The following is a 7293-nucleotide window of genomic DNA, read 5'->3' on the forward strand; positions in this document are numbered from 1 at the left end:
TGGAAGTCTACTACAAAATGTATTCCTTTGTTTGCTGTTGTGATGATGAAGCTGAGTGTTGTCTAATATGTCGGTGCAAAAGCTCACATATGCATATTTACACTACCAGTCTAAGGTTTGGACACAGCTTCTCATTTAATGGTTTTTGAGGTCGTCACCTGAAAAGGTTTCCAACAGTCTTGAAGGAGTTCAGAGATGCTGAGCTCTTGTTGGTCCTCCATCTCATCCCAAACCATCTCCACTGGGTTTAGGTCAGGTGACTGGAGGCCAGACCATCAGGTGCAGCACTCCATCTCTCCTTCTTGGTCACAGAGCCCTCACACAGCCTGGAGGTGTGTTCGGGGCCATTGTCCTGCTGAAGAATAAATGATGGGATGTGGCTGCAGGATGCTGTGGTAGCCATGCTGCTTCAGTCTGCCTTCAATTTTGAATAAATCCCCAACAGTGTCAGCAGCAAAGCCCCCCCACACCATCACACCTCCTGCTCCAGGCTTCACAGTGCATGTAGAGACCATCGTTCACCATCGCACAAAGACACAACAGGTGGAACCAAAGATCTCAGCTGTGGACTCATCAGACCAAAGCACAGATGGTCTAATTCCTCGTGTTTCTTGGCCCAAACAAATCTCTTCTTGTTGCTTTTCCTCAGTCGTGTTTCTCAGCAGCTATTTGACCATAAAGGCCTGATTCACACAGTCTCCTCTGAACATGTACAGATGTGTCTGCTACTGGAGCTGTGTGGCATCTATCTGGGCTCTGATCTGAGGCTGGTGACTCAGATGAATGTATCCTCAGCAGCAGACGGACTCTTGGTCTTCCTTTCCTGGGGCGTCCTCATGTCAGACAGTTTCATCGTAGTCTTGATGTTTTTGCGACTGCACTTGGGGCCAAAGCTTTAGCAGTGTTGCAGACTGACTGACCTTCAGTCCTTACAGTAATGATGGGCTGTTGTTTCTCTTTACTTAGCTGATTGGTTCTCGCCATAATATGAACTCTATCAGTTGTCAAACAGAGCTGTGAGCTGTGCACCAACCTGACCGCTGCACAACACAACTGATGGTCCCAACCCCATTAAGAAGGCAAGAAACTCCACAACTGCACCCTGACAGGCTCACCTGTGAGATTTCAGGTGGCCACATCATGAAGCTCAATGACAGAAGGCCGAGGGTTTGCAGCGCTGTCAACAAGGCAAAGGGCGGCTACTGTCAGGAATCTAAACTATAAAACATATTTAGAGTTATTTATCAATTTTCTCTTTGCTACATAATTCCAAATATTTGATGTCTTCAGTTTGTATCTATATCGTGGAATAAAAACAGAAGCACCGAACATTACAACCTCTGAGATGGGGACTTTGGTTTGGGTGAAAAAGAAATGGTTGGACACAAAACTGGATGCAAAACAAGAATAGCTTGAAAAAAAACCTAGAAAAAAAATGTGGAGGACAATGGCCGTCAGCCCAAGATGAGAGACTTGTAGAAATTACTGGGCAATCATCCATAACTGGAATATAACCCAGACATGAGGGTTAAAGTGATGACATCCTGCTAGGACTTTTAATTTGTAGTTGGAACGTTTTATATACCCTTCCTGTCTGTTAGATCAATGTGAATTAACAGTAAGGGCTTAATTGCAAGTTTACTAGACCTGGAGAGGCGTGGCTGCAGTAAACGCATGCGGATGGTGAGTTTGGAGAGTCACCACTTTCAGATTTTATGTTCTTTAGGGTACCAGCTGCTCTAGCTCAGCTTATTAAGTAAAAGCCTGGTGGTAGTGCTGTTGTTGCTTTTGACCTGGCTCTTTGAGTCTGAGAGTTTGTTTTGCTGGAATTTCCTTATATTCTTTTTTTAAATTGCCATTACAATCATAAAATACGATGTGTTTCTTTGTTGTTTGCTGTTGTTAACTGAAATATAAAATTTTAGGTTTCTGCAAATAAATACAGACACACTATTTATTCTGACCATATAGATATGAGCTTAGAAATATGAGGTTTTATTCAAGTAATTTTGTGCCAAATAAAGAAACGTTTCACGACCCTTCTAATTCCACATTTTTCAGTATCTGAGTGGAGAACAGTTCCTGTGTATGAACACTTGATGGTAGCAGCTGACCATGGATTTCATGTTATACAGTTTCACACGGTATCACCAGATAAAACCGTTTACCATAAAGCTGCCACACAAGCAAATAACATATATGACTAACACTGTTTGAGCCAGTATTTTGAGTTGTTATGGTTTGGTTTATTTTTGAATGATGGATTGTTCTTTGTGTGGAGTTTGCATGTTCTCCCCGTGTTTGCGTGGGTTCCCTCCGGGTACTCCGGCTTCCTCCCACCGTCCAAAGACATGCAGCTTGTGGGGATAGGTTAATTGGATAATCCAAATTGCCACTAGGTGTGAATGTGAGTGTGAATGGTTGTCTGTCCCTGTGTGTTGGCCCTGCGACAGACTGGCGACCTGTCCAGGGTGGACCCCGCCTTTCGCCCTATGACAGCTGGGATAGGCTCCAGCGCCCCCCGCGACCCTGAAAAGGATAAGTGGAAGTGAATGGATGGATGGATGGATTGTTCTTTATGTTTCTCTGGTGCTTTGTTGGGTTTTATGATGAATCTGTGTTTCAGTTATTTTGGTGTGTTTTTGCATTATGGATTGTTTTCTTATTCTCTTGTAGTGCTTGTGGTGGTGGTGATGATGATGATAATGATAGATTATTATCAGTTTCTTGTTTCTGTTTATCAGTGTTTAAGGATTTGTTGTTTCATGTATTGTTTCAGTTGCTTGCGTTATATTCTGTCTGTCTGCGTCTTTGTTTAGTGGGTTCTTGTTTCCTGTTTTATTGTGAAGGTCTGTGTCTCATGTGAGTGTGTTTGGTTCGACTGTGCCCCTGTCTCGTTAGTCCAATTTCTCCCAGCTGTGTCTCCCTCCTGTTTCTCATTCCCCGATTACCTCCCTGTGTATATAAGCCGTGTGTTCGTGTGCTCCCTGTTGCGTTGTACCTTCGGATTATGCCTGTGTGTTTTTGTGTTCAGTACCATTGCTCAGTTTTTGTTTTGTTTTCTGCCAGCAAATAAAGCTGAGGTTTTTTGGAGTTACAATTCAGTGTTCGAGTCCTGCGTTTGGATCCTCCTCTCCGCCTGCCCGCACACAGAGCGCTGACAAACTCCTGTTTTATATGTGCTTATACCCTACAGTGAGGAAAGACACTGTCATAGACACTGAAGTAAGAGAGTGTGAGTGTGAGTGTGTGTGTGTGTGTGAGTGCGTCTATGTGGTATGGATTGACATTTGACCTGCGCTGTACCTGGGCTCCGGGGACATTTCGACTTTTTGCTGTGTATTCATGTGTCCCCCTAAAACATGACTTGTAAATGCATTTTTAAGTGTCTAAATAATAATTTTTTCTACTTCTTATGAGGTCATTATTTATCTTTTGACCTGTATTTGCTTAAACTGTAGTGTAAATTCATTTATTAAACTATAATTAAAAGATTTTCTGATTTTCTTAAAAGTCCACCTATACCCCTCACCTGATTTTTGTGTATTCCAGTGTATTGCACAGCGACGTTTCGAGTTAGAGTGGATGTGTGTAGGTACTGCAATTTAATACACATTTTCAATACACACGGCCGGAAGTCATTGTGATTGGTAGGTTATATATATAGGCGGTACCTACAGGAAACGGCGCCACAACTTTCGCGCGCGTGCCCTTTAACAAGTGTATGTCGACGGCAATACGAAGACGGATTAAAAACACAAAGGTAAGCCTTTTTTAATGTAAAATGCACCATGACTTTAATACTATATGAAATTATAGGTGCACAGGCCTATATTAAACTGGTTTAATTTATGCTTTATGGACTGTTAGTGAGTCTTTGAAGAAGTAAAACGGCCCCAGCGTTTGTCATTGAGTAAATAAAATAGGGCTGACGACTAACCGCGTCAACGCGATAAAGCGGGCTAACCCGTGTTAGGATTTACTCGGTGTTAAAGCATTATTGTGGCTTAAACGTGTTAATGCCGACATCGCGACTAACGCGATTAACAATTAAACCAGCGCAGTCTGAGTCAAAATCCCTGATGTCGCTGTTAGCTAATTTCGGGCAGTTTGTCCAATGTCTGTCATTCTGCTGACAGCCCTAAAATAAAAGCAAGGGTATAAGTGTATTTAGTCGTGTATTTATTTATATGCCTGAAGAAAAAACTTCTTACAGTTTTGATGCCTAAGCTTTCTCAGTACTTGTATCACTCTCTGCAGTCGCCATTACAGAAATGTCACATGTCGCCATTTTGAGTACTAGGCCTTTAACATTTTAAAAGAAGGCATAAATTAGCACTATGAATAAGTCAGCTGTGTTTATGCTGTAAACTACACTACTGCTAGTTCTGCTACTACTGATGATGATGACAATGATGACGATAATCGTAATACTTTATATGCTTTGGTAATACAGCCAATCGTACAGGAGAACATGCGAAGGAGACGCATTCCTCCACGGGAGGATGCAGTCTGTCATGTTTCTGCTGGAAGGGACAAACTGGGACTTGATATCCACTACATAAATGCCTTCAAAGGTAAGTTGGTCTTTAGTTTGGATTAGATTTGGAGTTTGTCACTTTGTCTTTTGTCACTCACTTGGTATGCCTCTGCAATTCAGGTCGGGGCATTTTCACGACTGTTCCATTCCAAAAAGGAGACTTTCTTTTGGAATACAGAGGTAAACTCATAACAAAAGAAGAATGTGAGCGGAGACACAGAGTTTATCATGACAGCCTGAAGGTGTTCATGTTTGAATTCAAGTTTGATGGAAAACTCTGGTGGTGCGTATTATATCAGTGTAGTTTGATTAAGATTAAATGACACATTGCTTTTGATTTATGAAAAAAAAAGCTTCCTAACTAACTAGTTAAGCTAATACTTTTTTGCCTAACCCCACAGTGTGGATGCATCTCAAGAAGATGGGTCATTAGGCAGACTTGTCAACGACAACCACATCAGTCCAAGTGCTAAGATGAAAATATTAAATATCAATGGAAAGCCCCATCTATGCTTATTTGCAAGCAGAGACATAAGTCCAGGTGAAGAAATAGACTATAATTATGGTGACTCGGATTGGCTCTGGAGATGCAAGGTATTTCTACAATTGTACTTTTTGGAACTGATAAATTGCATACCCTAAGCCATTTTTACATTTGTACCTACTCAAATTGGCTTAACGTGACTTAGGGCATCTAGTTTTTCACTGAAATTGAGTATCACCTACTGTGCCTGGGGTAACTATAGCAATGCAGCCGAGCATCCAGTGATATAAATGCCACAGCAAGCATGGACGTCAAGGTGACAAAATGCCTGCTGCTCAGTCTATACTTTAGTGTTCAATTCAGGGATCACGCTGTTAATTTTGGTCGCTATTTCAAACATTTCAGAGTTTCAAAAATGATGGCTTGGATTTTCACGAAGGAGGCGCACTCATAACTTATCGAGTGACACCATTGACCAGCCACCTGGTGGCATTCAGTCTATGTCAAATTTTCTGATCACTTTGGATCACTTGGAACCTTGGTGCAGTAGTTACTGGAAAAACTACATGGTACTATAACCTACTGGAAAAACAGGGGTAGGTACTAATGGAAAACAGGCAATTGTGATGGCTGCCACATCAAAGCCCTCTAAAAGCACTAAAAAAATATCAGCAGGTATGCAGAAATAAAAAATGGCTTTCGGTTTCTAAATTTTAACAGTGATTGATGTTTAATGTGATTCTACACAGCAAAATCTCCAGTGTTAAATTAACACTGGAGAGTGTCTATAAGGGTCCACACCTCTGAGTGTTAAATACAACACTGTTGAGTGTTAAATTAACACTTTTGACAGTGTTATATGTTTAAAAGTAACCTAGTCAGTTTTGAAGATTAACAATGGCTAACACTGAGCAGTGCTGATTTTCTAACACTGGAAAATAACTCAAAATGTTAGAAATATTCCAGTGTTAGAAAATCAGCACTGCTCAGTGTTAGTCTTTGTTAATCTTCAAAACTGACTAGGTTACTTTTAAACATATAACACTGTCAAAAGTGTTAATTCAACACTCAACAGTGTTGTGTGGACCCATATAGACACTCTCTAGTGTTAATTTAACACTGGAGATTTTGCTGTGTAGCCTCTTTAGTTAGATTCATTTTAAATTTTGTCCCTTGAAGATAAATGGGCCCTAGTGACAGTTCGTTGCTGCTACAGGTGATTGTTTTACTCCTTTAGCAATGGCTTAAAAAATAAAGAAATCACACTGACTATTTGTCTCTTAATCATAGGGCCTTAAATTCTCTATACATGACAGTGAATATTTTAAAGACAATAGCTTGAAACTTATCTTTCTCATACAGTTTATTTAATGTTTCAAAAGCCTCTTCAAAAATGCACTGTATATTCATTCTCTATCTGTTACACACGAAGACTGAGACCAGCCAGATTCAGAAGACTGTGAGCTGCCTAAAGCCGCAACCAAACAGCTTTCCAAACAATGATCTGGACCTGAAACATCCAGAGCCTGAAAGGGTAAATATAATCCAGTGTACCACTTAATGAACTAATAATTTAATCTATCATCATTCTTTATGGATGCCGTGTGTGTGTGTGTGTTTGGCAGTCACCTGGGTGTGATGTGATTTACATGGACCGTGGCTTGTAGGTCCTTTTCATTGTTTCAAAGTGCAAGTCTGGATAACATCTGAGTGTGTGTGTGTGTGTGTGTGTTAACCACCCAAATGTGACTTAGGAGGACCACACTGTTATTGGGGGACTCCGTCAAAGTTTGCTTCATGGTGACATCACTCTGGTTTTAGGAGGGGTCTTCTCGTATGTCTTGACAGTTTGACCTACAGCATGCAGAGCTGACTGCATGTGCTTTGTTTCTATGTTGAAATTTTTTGAAACTCAGGCTTGAACATTAAGATAGATAGTACTATACAACTTCTTAACTTGTTTTAGGCACTTTTTACTGCTGTAATGCATGGGCTCTCTCTGGCTGTGTACTCTGGCTTCTTCCCACAGTCCAAAGATGTAGCTTATGGGGTTAGGTTAACTGGTGATTCAAAACTGCCCTTTGGTGTGAATGCAAATGCTTGTCCTTCCATGTTAGACTGGCGATCTGTCCAGGTTGTACTGCCCTATGGTAGCTGGTATAGGCCCCAAAACTGCTACCCCACAATCCTGATAAGGATAAGTGGAAGAGGATGGATGATTGCAAAGGAATCAGTTGTTAATTATTGTAGCCAGTATTTTTTTCAGAAG

General features: G+C 41.0%; 1 long non-coding RNA gene across 2 annotated transcripts; it reads left to right on the forward strand.

Annotated features, from left to right (window-relative positions):
• Nucleotides 1-3252: 3252 nt before the first annotated feature.
• On the forward strand, nt 3253-5579 carry LOC145423402 (uncharacterized). Of its 2 annotated transcripts, XR_013904456.1 has the most exons (4): nt 3253-4577; nt 4661-4823; nt 4942-5134; nt 5430-5579. It is a non-coding gene; the product is annotated as an uncharacterized LOC145423402 (long non-coding RNA). The 2 variants fall into 2 exon arrangements; XR_013904455.1 differs by having other exon boundaries at nt 4942-5579.
• Nucleotides 5580-7293: the final 1714 nt, after the last annotated feature.

The sequence above is a fragment of the Astatotilapia calliptera genome, chromosome 22 (genome assembly GCF_964374335.1).
Source record: "Astatotilapia calliptera chromosome 22, fAstCal68.1, whole genome shotgun sequence".
Taxonomy (NCBI): Eukaryota; Metazoa; Chordata; class Actinopteri; order Cichliformes; family Cichlidae; genus Astatotilapia; species Astatotilapia calliptera.